This window comes from Lasioglossum baleicum, chromosome 14 (genome assembly GCF_051020765.1).
Source record: "Lasioglossum baleicum chromosome 14, iyLasBale1, whole genome shotgun sequence".
NCBI classification, from domain to species: domain Eukaryota; kingdom Metazoa; phylum Arthropoda; class Insecta; order Hymenoptera; family Halictidae; genus Lasioglossum; species Lasioglossum baleicum.
Genome location: NC_134942.1, coordinates 3584104 through 3602598, shown reverse-complemented (window position 1 = coordinate 3602598; position 18495 = coordinate 3584104). Strand labels below are relative to the sequence as shown.

General features: G+C 38.4%; 1 protein-coding gene and 1 long non-coding RNA gene across 7 annotated transcripts in view; both read left to right on the top strand.

Moving 5' to 3' along the window:
• Positions 1 to 18495, top strand: part of LOC143215827 (uncharacterized) — a 362235-nt gene that overhangs the window by 134854 nt on the left and 208886 nt on the right. The window lies entirely within an intron of this gene.
• The window catches only part of LOC143215834 (uncharacterized), a 39313-nt gene continuing 33269 nt past the window's right edge, over positions 12452 to 18495 (top strand). The window contains exon 1 of the long non-coding RNA XR_013010457.1: positions 12452 to 18457. This is a non-coding gene — a long non-coding RNA (uncharacterized LOC143215834). The remainder of the gene's footprint in view (positions 18458 to 18495) is intronic.

The window sequence follows — 18495 nt, the reverse complement described above, 5'->3', positions numbered from 1 at the left end:
CTGACAAATTTTCCAAACAAAACGCTCCCTCATGCACGCTCATTTCTTTATTTCGTTCAATCAAATTCACTTCATACAGCTCGCGTCTCGCTCATTAGGTGTCTTTCTCATTCTCGCCGTGCACATATCCACACAACAATTTCATCTGAAATTAGCATCAAAATTATGGAATTGTATTCCGAATATGAACGACTATGACGATCTGAGGGTCTCGATGTTTTTGCTTCGAGCATAAGCATTCGATTGAAACCACGGACCAAAATAACAGACGATAAAAATCGTTAATAAAATGTTGATTATTATTGAAATTTAAGATAATGCACACAAAATATAAAGAACAAAATTCGATGAGCAAAATGATTATAAATATCGATTTTTATACTTTTTGGTTACAAATAACAGTTATTACAAAAATGGCCACGTACAATTTGAAGCAGAGAACGAATTAAGAAGATTTAAGGACATCTGTGTATTAATTTCAGCTTGATAAGATGATTAAAAGAAGAAAGAAATTGTTATTTGGCTCATGTGTCTTTCAATCAATGCAAACATTTTTTATTTTGCATAAAGATCCGCAGTCTAGTTATTAGTGTTCAAAAAATTGGATCCTCCTCGATAACTGTTATCGATAAAGAAAAACTGTTTCGATTTCTCAAAGCACTTATCGATGAGAGAAGTTCATTTCGATCGATGTGATCGAATTTCTTTTTACTTGTTCATAATAATTATTGATGAGAAAATTCATCTTGGTTGCTCATTTAATTATTGAGTTGTCTACTTTTTTTTCGGATGGAGCAAGCCTGTGAAATTCGTTGAGAAGGTTTCGTATAACAAGACGAATCAACAGACCATAAGAACAACACAAAATCTGTTTTCTTGTTTGTCACATTAAATTTTGATTGTAGCAATTAATGTTACGAATAAAGAATTTGTGAAATAATTGATTATTTACCATTTGAAAGTTGTACTATTTAATAATAGCTATTATACAAAGTGATTGATATTTCTAGATGTAACGTTTATACTGTAGAAATATTAATCAAGTTGATTTCATTGATAACTGTTATAAGTGATCGAAATAAGTGTCTCTCATTGATAACATTTACCAATACCAAACGATAACATTTACTTATAATCCTTATTCGTAACCAATACGATTTTAGTCGACGAAATACTTGGTATTCTATGACTTATTCTCTTTTTGGTTATAACAGTTATGATCCCGGATTGAAACTATCCCTCGCCTCAGTCTCTCGGAGAGTCAGCCTCACGGGACAAGGGCCGAGAGAAAAATTGGTCAATAAGTAGTCGATCGAGTCCTCGCGATGATCGTCGCGTTTTATTGCTCTGACTCTACGGAGAGAGAGACGGCCACCGAATGGATTCTGATGGGTAATCAAAGAGACCGATTTCGGGGTCTCTCGCCTTCTCGAGTCCCGGTCCCGGGTCCGTTGAGTTATGAGCAACGGTAAAGATGTTATCCGTAATCTTGTTGCACCTCTTCATCCTGCACCGTCGTCGAACGTTCTCTCTCATCTCCAGCTGTTTATCAATTCTCTGAACCTATCCTCTAAAGTTTAGAGTCTAAACCGTAGTCCATTCGACGACGTTCTTCGTCCTCCATAAAACTCTCAGTGCCGCTCAAAACGACTGACGTTTAGTGTCGTTTCAAGCTGTAACAGTCCATAGAGCACCTCGACGCGCTATAGCCACCTCTACGGGGATAACTAGGGCGAAACTACTACCGAGGGTTCAGTCGCATAAATTACATCGTCGCCTTATAATCGGCTCGTTCAACTAGGTTGAAGATTCGTTTCGCTAGGCGCTACAGGGTGACCCATTCAGCAAATGAACACTTAACCCTGTGATTTATTCTACCGAGCGATTACAACTTTGCCAGCACTTAAAAGCCTCTCCGGAAGAACAGCGAAGAATGAGCGAATACCGATGACAAATTTTTGTTCCGAGATTTTCGACCCTTCACTGATTTAAAATTCTCGGAAAGAAAATGTGTCCCAAATGAATTTCAAAATGAATGAACTTCGTCTAAATGTTTTGTGAGACAACTAGACTAAGTTATTTTAATAATTCCGACAAGCTGAAAGTGGGTTAATTTCGGGATACATGCACCATATTTTGTTTTCTGCTTATAAAAATTTTATTAAAAAGAATTGAAAGTGTAGACAGGCGTAGTTGAATTGTTTATTTAATTCTCTTTCATAAAATATAACGTTGCATGAGTGAAACTTTTATATTAACCCTTCACTGCATGATTTTTTAAATTGAATTCTCGGGAAAAAATGTCCCAAATGAATTTCAAAACGAGTGAACTTCGTCTAAATGTTTTGTGAGACAACTAGACTAAGTTATTTTAATAATTCCGACAAGCTGAAAGTGGGTTAATTTCGGGATACATGCACCATATTTTGTTTCCTGTTTATAAAAATTTTATTAAAAAGAATTGAGAGTGTAGACGTATACAGGCGTAGTTGAATTGTTTATTTAATTCTCTTTCATAAAATATAACGTTAAATGAGTGAAACTTCTATATTAATCCTTCACTGCATGATTTTTTTAATTGGGATGAAAAAATTGAAAGTAGGTCAGTTGCGTTTTATTTAAGGGAAAGATATTTTAAAAAATTAAAACAACATTTTATCAAATGAGATAAAATGTGCAGAATAGTAAGAAACACGTTTACGCGAAAAACAGTTGAGAATTGTCCAGTATTGCCAAAATAAAAATTGGTGCATCTATCCCGAAGTTACCCTAATTCTTAAATCCTTTCTACTATTTCAAGTTGTAGCTCGTGTCACAAATGTATAAAACCGCAGTCTAGTGATAACTGAGAAAATAAAAGGTTCTTCACACCCATATTACCTGAAATTTTACAGAATTTTAGACAAAGAGCATTGTTCAGCCGAAAAATATGAAAAATGAGCAGTAAAAATGATTTTTCTGTTCATTCACAGTCCACCCTGTATGTATACATAATTTTTCTCCGCGCTATCTGTTCGCAAGCTCTATAGCAATGGTCGATAAAATTCCATCACTTCTTAACCGTGCAATCTCTCCCGCATCGGATACATTAGGCTATGAACTGCTTCCACTTCGTCTTTTATTGATTTTTCTGTGCGACATAATGCAAAAATATTGCCGCGATGTATCTACGTACTCGACGCTGTCGAGAAGATATCTCTTTGGTTCGTATAGCGACTGTTACAGATTTTTATAGCAGACGTTCGCGATACCGCGATGCGTTTGAAAGTTTATCCTCCTCTCTATTCGTTCCAGCACGTTGAAAGCAACCTGGAATTATATCGCGGTTGTAATGGGTGTATGCGTCACTCTAATCAACAAACTGGGTTCTTTGTAAATGTTACTACCAGGCGCTATTAGTAAAGAACAGTTTAAATGTTCGAATCTTTTTGACTGTATCATAGATTTTGCAGCAATTTATGTGAATATAGTTTATACGAATGTCACGATTAAAAAGGGGAAGATTCACGTCATGATTAACGCTTATGTAGCCAACCAAAATGTGTAGATTATTTAAAACCTTTTATATTTAACATATTTGCACAAATTTTCATTTTAAGACTATATTAGCGAGCAAAAACTGGACATTCAGAGAATTTTGTAATATTTTTAGAGGTTATTATATATTTAGAGGTTAAATAGGTTATGGGAAATAAAATATATAAAAATCACGCTTATATTAAAATGCACAAAAGAGGAGAAAATAATTTTTTCCTGGTTCTCCATAAAATACCGAATCCAGTTAAATGATTAGTAATATTTTCCCCAAAAATTTTAAGCAATTAGTTCAAAGTTTCCTCTGTTATAAAATTCGTGTTGGAATAGATAGAAAAATTTCATATAAATTTAAATAAAATCATGACATTAGTGATTATAAATAAAAACGTGGAAAAATATTATTAATCATTTAACTGGATGTATTTTATGGAGAACCAGGAAAAAAATGATTTTCTCCTTTTTAGTGCATTTTAATATAAGCGTGGTTTTTAAACAGAATTTTTTTACATATTTTATTTTCTAGTTTTATCGGAAGCCAGTGTGTACACGAAATTTCAGCATATTGGACTATGAGAGGAGGTTTAAAATTCGATTACAAGATTTGACGCATAACACGGCAGGTTAATATAATCGTGGTAATAAAAATGAAATTTTTATTTGCTCCTGTGTCTTGCAATCGTTGCAAACATTTTCGAATTTTTCCGCTACGGCTCAGTCATGTAATGGGCTTCCCTCCACGTTTTACAATATTATCACTAGACTGCGGATCTTTATGCAAAAGAAACAATGTTTGCATTGATTGCAGGACACAGGAGCCAAATAAAAATTGTATTCTTCTTTTAATTATCCTATTAAACTGAAACTAATACGTTGATGTTCTTAAATATTTTTGAAATGTTCACTTCTTTAAATTACAAAGACTCATTTTTGTTATAAATGCATAAAATTCACAGTCTAAATATATCACTGATCCAGTACTGGCAGAGAGAGAGAGAGAGAGAGAGAGAGAGAGAGAGAGAGAGAGGGAGCACCTTTTCCCTCAATCTCGACTCAGTTCCCCTAATCCGGCGACTTCCCTGACACTCCGACTGTGTGAACGTTGGCAGTGTTAGTAGCTGAAGAGGTAACAAATCGCCGAGGAATTCTCAGAGTTCCCGAAACGAATTCGAAAGGTCCGAAAGGAAGAGATCGTCCCGGGGAGTAGCCGGCAATAATATCGATGACGATGACGATCATTACGAGGCGAGAAGGTGGTGTCGGTCCTTCGGGCGACATTAACCTTTTAAACCGCTACAGGTAGCAGCTCTGGGGACGATGTATCCCCTCTGGCCGGAAAGATCCTCTCTCTCTCTTCTTCTCTTTCTCTCGGACAGGTCCGGGATGATCCGTTTGTGTTCGGCGCTCATGTATTTTCGTTGGGGGATGGTATGCGGCTCTTCGGCCAATAGCCTAGCTCGCTTAGATCTCCTCAAGACGCGTTCACACGGCTTCGATGCAGGACGACATACATATTGTGTTGCGCTACTAAGGGTGTGTGCGTGTTTTACCTGATCTCTCACTATTACGGCGACGCGTTCATGTGGGACTCGTGGGTTGGACAGACGAACGCGGAAAGAGGAGAGAGGCCTACAATGAACAAGGTGAACGAGAAGAGATCGAGCTTCTTAGTTTCACATCCAGAAAAAATATCGTAAAATAAAATGAACGCTCGGTTACGAAACTGGAGTCTTCTAGCTTCAAAATGGGCCCAAAATTGTTGTCCTTCGATCATTTTTCAAGAAGTTATCGCGGTTTAAATGCAGTTTTTCGAGAATATTCTCACTTCTTGGATCCACTGACTGGGAGCTTTAAATGAAATAAGAAATGCATAAAATATTCACGAAACTTCATGCAAAATAAAAATTGTTTGCATCAACTGCAACAAACGAGGGCCAAGTAATCATTTCTTTCATTCTTCAATAATGTTCACAAGCTGCAATTAATACATTGATGTTGTTAAGTTTTTTAAATCGGCCGACCGTTTTAAATTGCAAGTACCCATTTTTCTCATTAATGCGTACAATCCCCAGTCTAATAATAATATGTAAATATATTTAATACTGTAGTAAAATGATAATCGACAAGTCCACTTTGTACACTTATTCTTGCCAGAAGATTTGTCTATCAAAGGCAACCAGTTAGTCACGACAGATTACAGGGTTGTTAAGGATTAAGGGATGATTTCGCCGGCCGAAAAAGTGGGGGAGGATCGGGGATGAAAGGGTCGAGGGAAATAGTAATCTCGTTAGACGTCGATCGTGTGCCAGCTTGACCCGTTAGCCCGGCAAAAATGTCTTGCTCGTCTACGACGACGTCGGGACGCAATAGGAAAAATTGCTTCGCGAAGGAACTTTGATTAAACGGGGCTTGTGCGAGGGTGCAGGGCGGGGGACGGGCGCAGGGAGTCGATTCCCCGTTGCCGGGGAATACAAAGATAATTCTTCTTGAAATATTTCCTCTTTGGTAAAACGATTTTATATTATGTCAAGTCGCCTATTCAGCCGGTTGGCCGACGCGGAGCAGAGTTACAACCATCTTTCTTCGAGACCTTCCTCCTTTATGGCCTCGTCCGCGTTCATTCGCGTTGCTTTTACCGTGCCCTGCGCTCTGCTGCACGGGTAATTGAATATTTGACGAGCGCCAAAAGAATCTGACACGCTGGAAAAGCGACGTTAAAGACCCACCCACGCTTCACAGACTCGTCGATAATTATTGTATGTATTCATTTTACCGACTTATGCGAGCTTCAAGATACATGCTTTCCAAAATCATTAGTTAACCCTTCGTTAAAAAAGATCCGCGAAGGTAAAACACGTCTTTCCATAATGAAAAAAATCCGGATAATAGAGGTCCTACCAAATCACCTATTAAACAAGTAAATACAGCCCTAATTATGTCGTGTCGGGGCTCGTTTGAATCGGAAAAACATCGCTCACATTCCAGCAAAAGTTTCATCAAAAAATAATCAAAAACACGCAAGTTGTGACAAAAAATGAGTATCGCCTCGAGTGCAATCGAACTTCTAGCTTTCCCAAGGGCTACGATTCACAGTACTCGGTGTAAATGTTTAAGAAGAGACCTCTGGACTATTGTGAACTCGGAAGAACATCGAACTATCGTAGAAATCACTTGGAATCGTAGCGGAAGATGGTGGAACGAAAATTTCAGCGTTGAGAATGGAATTTTCGTTGTTGCCCCCGCCGGAAGTCGTTTAGCTCGCCGGGCCAGGGACTATCATCATCATCATCATCATCATCACGATCATCGTCGGGCCCTGTAGCCGGAAGAAGAAAAATAAGCAGCTTTCGGTTGAATTTTAATTAGCCTCGAGGCTCTTGAATCGAGACGCTCGAACAGAGAACCGGCGCGTCGCGGCGGGAGCATGGTGGCGGTTATCCTCGAGTAATTTTGCCAGCTACTGTACATTACGTGTTTAGCCTGTATAGCCGGGCTGGGATTGGATAATTCTAATACACAGTCGCGCACGTTGCCTGTATAGTAACCTTTGACCAACTCCGCAGCCGTGTATACGGACTCTCTCTCTAGTTTGGAATGGAAGGGATTCACTCTCCCTCCTCTAACTCTCTTATCTCTCCCTCTCCGGGCTGCATTTCTCTCTATCGCTCCCTTGCTCTTCTAATATCTCGCTTCATCTTCTCTCCTACCCTCTCCTCTCGTCTGGCTCTTTAGGTCTCGTTCCGTTAGCCCTCTTTCCCTCTTTGTTCCTTTATTTCACTATTTAACTCCTTCCTCGTCGTTCAACTTCTGTTTCGATGTTTTCCTCTCGCTCCCCTTCGCCAGCGCAGCCCGAGACTCTCTTTTCTCTCTCTTTAGAGAGAGAACGATGGTATTATGTGTTGTCCTCCTTCCTCTCTCGTCATTGATCTTTCTCTATTCCTCTCGCTCCCTCCAACGGAGTCGCTCTTCTTCTATTTCTTATTCTTCCTCGTCTTCTTTCCACATGTTTTCTTCTTCTTCTTCTTCTTGGGCTCTCCCCCTCTGATAGTAATGGGCATCCAGTTCTCCCCTCGAGTTCTTAAGCAATTTAATCACACGACCGTTTCGAATGCTATTTTTTCGAAACAAGATACCCTTTTACGCTCGAACCGGACGAAATGACTGATCCTATGCTTTATAAAGTATTTTTCCATACAGAATGTCCAACAATCGGTGAAATCAATTTTCCTTTCACTCGAGTGCCTGGTAAATAATTTTTAAAGACAGAGTACATCGTTGACAATCGTTTCTACGATGAAATAATAAACTGAAATGAATAAAACGAGTTAAGTAAGTTTCACTTTTGCCCTGGGCTCTTCCAAAATGATTTATAAAGGAAGAATCCACAATTCAAAATAACCAAATGAACAAAACAAATTTCTCTTTTGCTCCGAATTTTTCTAAAATGATTTACGACGAATCAATTTTCAATTCAGCCCATCATTTCCTCCTAACTTCGTGCCTACCAACGCCCCAAAAAAGAAACTCGCCTTTACAATGCATCTGTTAAAAATGAACGAGATATATTTGTCCTCTGCTCCTATCTCATGCAAATGTTTTACAAAGAAAGAAGATCCGTAGTTCAGCTGTAATTCGCTTGAAGAAAATCGCTTTTCCAGTTGCAGAAGTCGACGGGCTCGCTCTGAAAAATAGTTGCCGAGCCTTCACAACTCGTTTCATTCAGTGCTGCTCTTGTTTCCCGATGGCGAAGTGATTTTGTCAGAGCGGTGGCTCGGTAATTGAATTTTCAGGGCCCCAAGAGCGTCGAGTACTTACGCGTCCTGATGACTCGAAACTCGAATCGGACGTTTCCAGCGAAACCCGAGACGTTTTAAACCCGTCGCTACCCCCCGTCAGTGGTTCTCCTCTTCCCCAATAAAAACTGTTATCTCCTCGAAAGTAGACGAGACGAAAATTTACATTCCTGTCTAGGAGAACATCTTGAAAAGAGCTGAATGAAATCGTCGGAGTTTTCCGCGTCTTCTGGTCGGTTTGGAAAATCAAAAATTTCGTCTTGTTCGTCGACGTTGAGAGACGCTGGCTGTGCTGTCGAGCCTTTAGAAATTGTTTCAGTGACACTCGTCTCGGGAAACGTATTCAGCCCTCGTCGCGGGAATAGGGAGTCTTTTTCAGGCGTTTATACTCCGTCGATTATCGTCGAATCCCGCGTTCGTTAAACAATCGACGCCGAGTTTCTCGCGGGAAATCCTTATAATGGGGCGCGGCGACCAATCGCGAAATTTGTCGATGACGTTTGATCGATCACGCGAATTTTGACTCTCCCTTTTTCCCCTCTTTCACTCCGGTCCAGTGTCTCTGCCAAATGGAATCCATCGCGCGGAACAATCGAGTTTCCTAGCCGAATTTCGGCCTGCATTTATTTATTTGGCTCGTCCCGCTCGAAACAGCTTTCAGTTTGTTTCACTTACGAATGGATATCGATCGATCCGCGTTCGAAATAGATTTTACCAGCGGCCCGCCGCGCCGATGTTATTTACATTTTTATTCCGGTCGGAGATTTCAATTTCCCGAAACACGTCATTTTTGCGACAGGCATCCTTGCAATCCGACCGTCGCCTCTGAAAACAGCCGAGAATCGCTTGAATATGTATAGCTTTCGGTTTCAATGGGAGAGCTTGCACCTCGCGCGCGCGTCGGAAGACCCGTGAAACCTGGTTTTTCCCCGGGAAAACGGACACACCGGAGCGACTGTTTAGTATTTACGAGCGATTCCAAACTGCGGCGGCAACGCGCTCATTTATTTATTCAGTTGCTCGCGGGTGTTAAATAATCTTTGCCAGATTTGCCGAGTAATCTTCTCAGTAATTATTTCTCCTCACGAACACGGAGCACTGAACGTCACTATTATTTACATTACTTTGTGAAAATAACGAGGCTGCCCAAATTTTTAGCCATTCTTTATAACGTATATGGTGATAATAATGTTCACCAGCTTCGGTAAATAAAAATTTCGATGTTTCTCGAAGCAATAAAAATCTATACCAGCTGGTACTATTTTATTAGGGCATTGCCGACTATAAGGAAAATTTCTAACATTATAATCTCATTATTATTATTATTATTATTATTATTATTATTATTATTAACGAACCGAAGCCCTCTTACATAAATGTTTACAATAGAGAACAATAAAGGACTACTCGTATAGTAACATAGAAGGGACATGCACAAAAACTAATGATACTAACTATATGGTGTTATTCTATAATTCTGCGTAATTTTCTTTTAAACATGTGCAAATACTCGATGAAAAAATCAATAAGATTATACAGAGTGTTAGAGTCTGCAATAATGCGATTTATTGGATTAATTAATCCATAGGTAGATCTGGCTTTAAGGGTTTGAAAACCTGCTCGTAATCTCAAAGCACGGTCAGGTGCGTAAAAATTGATTTGCATAAGGAGAGAGGGACTATATGGTTATTAATTAAATTAAACATAAAGCTCTGGTCGGATACTCTTCTGCGAGCAGACAATGTTTCCAGGTTGACGTGATCAAAGATTGACGTAGGATTATTAATCTTATAAGAACAATACCTAAGAAATTTATGCTCTCTCTAGCATGATTTCAATGATTATATGTATCGTATGTGCCATTTTAAACTGTGGTGATCAAGGTGGTTCGGAACTTGCCTTATAAAAAACTGTAGGTGACTTCGCGAAATAACCACAGCAGTTAAAAAAAGCGACGTAATATAAATTAGAAAAATTATAATCTCATTTCTATCAGAGGAAACGCTTTAGTTAATGAAAGAATTTCTCCCTCCGCTTCGGCTGTGATAATATTGATTATGGAAGGAAGAGTGTCTGTATCAAGGTCCGCACCGTTATTGTCAGAATAATCTTCGTCGGGAAAGCTCGGTACACATTCCTCCGCGATTTTTATTAAAATTCTCAGATGCAGCTAATGAACGCTGTGCGAAATGAAAGCCCTTTCGGAACGACCAAGATTAAAATAAGATTCCGTCTTCATTAGGCATCATGGATCCCAAAACATATTAAACGGGAAATAATAATAAACGTCGACGATTTCTGGAGACTGGGAAACCTAGTTGTTGGTTAATCATGATTGATTGATTAATGTGTACGATTAAAAAAAGAGATCATCGAAAAATTGACGATTGATTCAATCGATTGATGAAGTTAATCGTCAATCGTTGATTGTTATTAAAATTCTCAGATGCAGCTAATGAACGCTGTGCGAAATGAAAGCCCTTTCGGAACGACCAAGATTAAAGTAAGATTCCGTCTTCATTAGGCATCATGGATCCCAAAACATATTAAACGGGAAATAATAATAAACGTCGACGATTTCTGGAGACTGGGAAACCTAGTTGTTGGTTAATCATGATTGATTGATTAATGTGTACGATTAAAAAAAGAGATCATCGAAAAATTGACGATTGATTCAATCGATTGATGAAGTTAATCGTCAATCGTTGATTGTTATTAAAATTCTCAGATGCAGCTAATGAACGCTGTGCGAAATGAAAGCCCTTTCGGAACGACCAAGATTAAAGTAAGATTCCGTCTTCATTAGGCATCATGGATCCCAAAACATATTAAACGGGAAATAATAATAAACGTCGACGATTTCTGGAGACTGGGAAACCTAGTTGTTGGTTAATCATGATTGATTGATTAATGTGTACGATTAAAAAAAGAGATCATCGAAAAATTGACGATTGATTCAATCGATTGACGAAGTTAGTTGTCAATCGTTGATTACATGTTTGCCCAACTCTGTTTGGAGACCCCTCGTGTTTCTTTTGGAAGCAAAATTCCTCGTATTGAACTGCTGAATCCTGATTTGACAGCACACTGTGCGCGACGGGACGCGTCGCCCGGTTATTTTCGGCGGGTATTTTTAAAAGCGGTACTTGGTCGCGATGAAACGATTACTCGCGGCGGCGCGGCGCGTGGGTGAGGTGATAACGAATTCCAGCGGTTTGCACCGACACTGTGTCGCCCTGTTCCCTCTTCTACCCCCTCCTCTATCCCCCATCTACCTCTCCTGTACTTCCCAACCACCCCCGCACACCGTTCTTCGACATCAAGGCGGTTTACTTAACGCATTATCGGTTACCTTACCTGCCTGTGGACTTTAACCGTTCGACTATGAAAGATGGGTACACACGGCTCGCTGCAATCGTTGCTCCCCTCTCCCCCCTCCGTTGATAATAATTCACCTCACCTAGCCGAGGGGATAAAATAGAAATGCTCGGCAGACCAGACGATAAAACTTGCCGATGGTTAATTATGAATATGTACGTTGTTGCCGACGAATTTCCTTAACCCTTCAACTAGTCAACCGGGTACCCATTTACTGTATTTCTTTCAACAATTTGTTAATATTCCTCTAAAAATATTTAAAAGATTTCTCTGAATGTCCATTCTTTACTCGCTAATACATATATTCATTTATAGTCTTGCAATGAGAATTTCTGCAAACATGTTAAATACAGAACGGTTCTAAATAATCTATACATTTTATTTATTTATTTATTTGTTGTTGCTTTTCTGCGCAATTGTGAGCGCGCATCGAATAACAAACCGCGATATGTGTAATTAGTAAATATTCAGAGCTTGGCTACCGGATATTAATTAAACATTAATGCAGAAAATATTAACGACCTGACATTCATTTATAACAATTGTGTATTGTTATAAATGATCTTCAATGAAACACGCATTGATGAATTGATGAATTGATCTGTGACAGTTGTTATTCAATTACCGTCAATCTATAATCAACTCTTTTAACTTTGTTGGGTAATTTCGCTGTTGAATTAAATCGATACTGTAACTTACAATTTCCTGTTTGCTTGCAGGTATGGTGCTCCTTCAACTTATAACAACCATAATTGAGGCGTTATCCGCCGGGAAGGCGTGAGTACAAAAATGATAGTTACTAGAGAACGACGGTCAAAGAATTTTATTGAAATTGCAAAATCGTTTCTATGTGTTGTAATATTTCCAATTTACGACTATTCAGATTGTAAAATCTATGAGGGATTATTCAGCAAATTTATTTCTTCTAAAAAAAAAATGGCTAAAGATTTGATTAGACACAGCTTGTTATTTTCGTAAATTAAAATAGGATAACAAAAGTAAGTTAATACTCATATTTTCAATAATGAAATCACGATAACAGTAATATTTATTCACTGTATTCGGGAAAGTCTACAGAATCTTTTGCTGTAAAGAACAATTCAATATCTTTTATAATACCATCACAATATTTATTTAAAGTTGAAAAATATTATTTTTTTCCGAAATCTTGTTTCTCAAGAACTGTTCGTCTAGGAGAAAAATTAAGGCCAGATTCGGAATCAGCGCATAAAACTCTATATGTATATAAGTACCACCATCACAATGTAATTGTGAAACAAATTTGGTGTTGGACAATGTTATTAAACGATACTTTAACTTACTTTTGGCACACCAAATTTTGTATATTTAGTATAGAAAGATCAATATCTTGATAAATCTTCAGATCACTGTGATTATCGTGATGAATTTTGTTCTCAACATTACCATTAAATATGTAATCAACTTGTTTATTTTTATTAGTGAATAAATATTACTGTTATCGTGATTTCATTATTGAAAATATGAGTATTAACATACTTTTGTTATCCACTGTGCTATTAGTGCTCGGTAAAGTGTTGAATAATTCCAATTGTAAAATAAATCACAGGCTAAAGGACGAATCCGACGTGAAATCCGTTTGCTAATAGAAACGGATAGAATAACAGCAGGACAGAATTCGAAACGAGGAATTCCAGTGCACATTAATTTTACCACCGTCGTCGCTCGGAACAAACCGGGTCAGAGTTTTCCCGATTCGAACGATCCGCGGGAAAACGTGTTCCAGAGCAGCGGTCCTGTGCATCCGATAATCGGCCGACGAATGAAAATCACGTTTCGAGTGCATACTGTATATCTACACAGATGCACACAAACGCCGGCCATACGTCATTCATTTATGTCGTATTGTTCGCTAATGAGATGCTTCGCCGGACCGAAATTGCAAATGTAAATCGAGTGTTTAACGAATCTCTGGAAAACCATTTTCTCGTTCTTTATATGTAGACATTTCGTCTTGTCACTGGTCTGCGTTTTCGAGCAAAAATGGCGGTGAAACGATCTTCGACCTCTTGTGTTAGCCAGAGTCGCCACCGTAAAGATTCATTTTATCGAAACATTTTTCTGCAACAGTGATTCTTCCTTGTCGAAGACTGTGAACACCGTAAAATCAATATTTCAAGTATCTCCTCGGATAAGAAAATGTTCCGTAAATAAAGTGTACACAGAAAACGCGCGCACACGAAACAACAAAACAACCCTTGCCGTCTGAATCGTTAAAAAGAAAATCAGCTCTCGAGCGACGCGATGATCCAAACACCGTCTGTCGAAGTTTCCCATGGAGACAATATGTATATAGGAGTCTGCCAGGCGGAGGGGGATGAAAAGGAGGGTGGTTGTTCTGGTGTTGGGCGCATGAATGACAAACGGAATAACACGAGCGCTTTCCGCGAGGAAAAGCGAACTATTACGGGAACAACATTCCCCGTCAAACGTTAAAGCGAGCCCGGAGAGAATGTATCGATTAATAAACCGCTAAATGTCAGTAACAGCGTGCCAGCACCGTCTCTGCCACCCCCGCGCTGTAGTATAACGTGGCCAACCCTGCCTTGTGCATCGCGGGACTAATAATATTGCACTTGATACGGCGGAACACTATTTTGAGCGACGAGGCAATGCGGGAAATACGGTGAAGGTGATTCATGTAACAATGTTGCATTATTCAATTACGTTCGAGGAGGTGGATGAAGATCGAGAGCTAGAGGGATGAAGAGCTCAAGAGGGACAGAAAGAGAGAACAATTATTATTTCGTAATTGCGGATTCTATCAACACCACTTGGTGCTATTGATTTTATGCACTTTTGGCAAAAATGAGTGGGGCTGTAATTTCAAAAAAATATTACCAGATAATATAGATGTCGCAAACTGTACTGTTCTTTTCTAACTGCATAAAAGAATGGTGACTACATAATTGATTAATAAAGCTGTATTCTTCAAAAGTTTAACCATTGAATTTTATTTTCAAATCGGGCACGAACTTATGCAATATCTAATAGAAAAATTTAAGAGTATCGATATACACTCCCTGCAACTTAAGAAACTGCACTAAAGACGATGAAATAGATTTTTACCTGGTTTCTAAGACTTCTAATTAATACAATGATGTTACACATAAAGATCCGCAGTGTGTTCATGAATTTTTGATGGTTTAAGGGGTGTCTTAAGTGAATGTTCAACAGCAATAGCAACACAAGTCACCCCCAGTGACGTAATCTAACCGTAAGACTGCGAATCTCTATGCAAAATAAAAATTGTCCGCATAGATCGCAAGAAATAGAAACTAAATCGAATGTTATTTCTTCCTTACAATTTTTAAAATCTGAAACTTGAAATTTCTTAAAATTTTTCAACAATCTCGCATTTCATCTACTCAATTTTGCTGTAAATGCATAAAGATCCGCAGTCTGCGTTATTATGTGGAAGCAGATTTCTTAAAGCTTTCCTTTGGCACAGCACGATTATGGAAAATCCTATTAATAGGCATCCGGTAGGCAAAGTGTTAGTAGAGACAGATGGCGAGCTGAAGAGCTGAAGAAAAATAGAGAGAGAAGTGTAAAGAGAGCTGCATATAGAGCTGAAGAGAGCTAGAGAAATAGAGAGAGAGTTCGGGGCCGGAAGATCGATAGCGGGCAGAAAGTAACAAACGCTCGCCTTCTTAGGGCACATTCTCTGTGCTCTTCCTGTCTCTCTCTCCCTCTCTCTCTCTCGATGTTTCACTTTCTCCCTCGTTCCTCTCTTATTTATATTTTTATCGTTTACGCGGGGGTCGGCTGGTGTATCACGGTTCACGCAGCGGGAATATTACGTTACACGAATGAGGCTGATCGAACGCCGGCCGGAAACGAGAGATCGATGAGCTCGCGTTGAATAAAATAAAGAGCCATGGGGGGACGCAAAACAAGCCCGTGTGGCGCCTGCTTTTGTTTCTCTCTCTCGCTCTCTGTAGATCGTGTCCTCTGCCCCCGCATGCTCTGCTCTTGAAAAATATTGGATTATCCCGGAAGCTCGTGTTCCTCCGGTGTCCTTGTACACTTCTCTACGATCTGTGTCGCACGCCCCGTGTGCAGGAAGCGCGTTTGGCACACGAGCAGATCCTGCGGAACAAACTCGTCGACTCTGGGCGAATCCTTTCGTTCTATTATCCCCCTTGTGCTCGGGTTTCGTGTACACTGTGTACTAAATTGGTCACTGCGTTTTAGTCGCTGCTTACGCTAATGGATTTTCGGGGACTCTACTGAATATACAATTGATTCGAGGTTTTTGTACAATCAGTCACCCTATTCCAGTATTTATTAGAATATTCATCAAACTATTTATTAGAATATTTATTGGAGTACTTATTATTTATCAAGCTATTTCTTAGAATATTTCTTACAGTATTTAATATACTATTTCAGTATTTATTAGAGTATTGGTTTACTAATTACGGCGTAGAAAATGCATTAGAATATTTATTAGAGTATTAGGGTACTTATCAGACTATTTATTAGAATATTTATTGGAGTATTTATTGCAGTGTTTACTAGACCATTTATTGCAGTATTTATTAGAGTATTGATTCACTAATTGCGGTGTAGAAGATGCATAGCAAATGGAGTATTTCGGTTCTGTGTATACAATCAATAAATTCAGGACAGAGATACCACGAATTAATTTGGACACCTAATATTGCCTATATAAATACATTAATTCAACACTGTGATAACCTAAAAGTTTTGAGTTTTATATAATAATTGTTCACTTGACCTACTAATTTGTATTTCAACGAAATCATTTTTAGTCGACCTTTCGCAAATTAAATGGATACAATCTGGCCGAGAGCCAATTATTTCTGACATTCTCGAATTCATACATATGCCTGTTTCACACGGACAATATTTCTGCTCAATTTATTAAATCTCATAATTTGATTAAATAATTTTTATTTGGAGGAGAAAATATTGTTCTTTATTAACGAGTTTATCAAATGAATTTTCGTTCATTGAACAGAGCTTGGTTTAAAACAGTCGTCCTCGCGATGCAGGATTAATTAATTCGCGTTTCGACGAAACTGTCCGAGATACTCTAAATGTAATTAGGTGTTCGAGTGCTCGTAAATTAATTGAGTGCGAATCCGAAAGGGGGAGCGGGATCAGTTTCATAGAGCGTAACGAAAGCATAGTGATCAATATAGAAAAACTGGGGCTGGGGTATTATGGAGAGCACTCTTCTGCCGGCTTCAGGGTTAAGGACAGCAATAACAGTGGAACGCCCACAGCTGTCGGATAGGAGCCTCGACCCTAAAAACCGTTTCTAAGAACCGAGACACGAGAAGTTGCCATACAGAAATTTGAAAATGTCGACGCCACGTAGAACGTCGTCCCTGGAATATTTTAATAAAAGCCAGGCGAACTTTAAAGTGGCTCTGTATTTTCACTACTTCAAAAAAGAACCACAAAAAATGCCACAAAACTTACCTATGACGCTACTAAATATTTAATATCAGCTACGTGATCAGTTTTTCACTTTAATATATGTATATACCCATATTTGTATTTTATATATTCGTAAATTCATTGTGTATTTTCTAAACATTCTACTAAAAATCTGATTTGAATTTTTAAAAAAATTTCTTAAAATTAATTTCAATGGAAATTGCTCGAAATAAACGTTTTTAATATCTCGTGAATTACTGCATACATATAAATACTCGCAGTCTGTTTGCAAAGCGCAATTTACCGATGAAAAATATTTCATGTAAAATATTTAATGGTGGAAGTAAAATTCAACGAAGAAAAATTGTCCTGTAAATTAACGATCGAATGAGTTGAATATTGCAATAAAATTAAACAAAGATTTACCTGTAAATAAATGATCGAAGAACATTTTTCTGCCGTAAATTCATGGTCGAGATATGTATGTGATTGAAGCAAACAGTAACGAGGTAAATTGAAATTGTCTACTTCGTAAAGCAGAAAACATTGAGAGACTCTCCGGTCTGAATCAGTGATCGAGATACCGATAGAATTTCGCTGAATATAATGCATTGATCAAAGTATCAGTGCTCGAACATATTAACCAGGGAGAACGATCAGATTCGAAAGCGGATAGAAGACTTTCATCATCGCTTTTCCGCTTCCGGCCGGGAATATCGTCCCGACCGTAATAGTGACGTTTCATATCAAAGGCGTCTCGGGACTGTGGAACGAGAAGGGGGAGAGAGAGAGAGAGAGAAAATTACAAAGAGGAAAAAAACAGAGGAAGAGGAAAAAGGAACGAAAAAATAAGAAAGTCGACGAAGGTGGTTTCTTCTCCCCATCGTGCTCCAAAAATACAGTAAGCATGCCAGTGATATTTTATTTTTGTATTCTGCAAATTGTAAACTGCAACAAATGCATACAAATACACCAATTGTATTTTTAAGATCGTAAATATTGTCAGGATTGATGTTTCTGAATTTTACGACTACTAGATTGTTCGAAAAAAAACAGACTGATTGAAAAATTGATTTTATGTACAATAGCTAAAATTGAATTGTTCTTGTGGCTCACAATTTTTTTGCTGTGTTCCCATTACTAGCTACTAGATTATTTTATAAAAAATAAAAACGTGGTAATAGTGAAACGAGAGGAATATTTATTTTATCGAAAAATTCTTCGCGTCTGACACTTCGAATTAAGCTGATTTGTGTTACACAAATTTTGTCAAATACAACTGCAACTCTTTTTCGTAGACGGTAAAATAAAATGTTTTCGAGTCTGGAGGTTGCTAGAT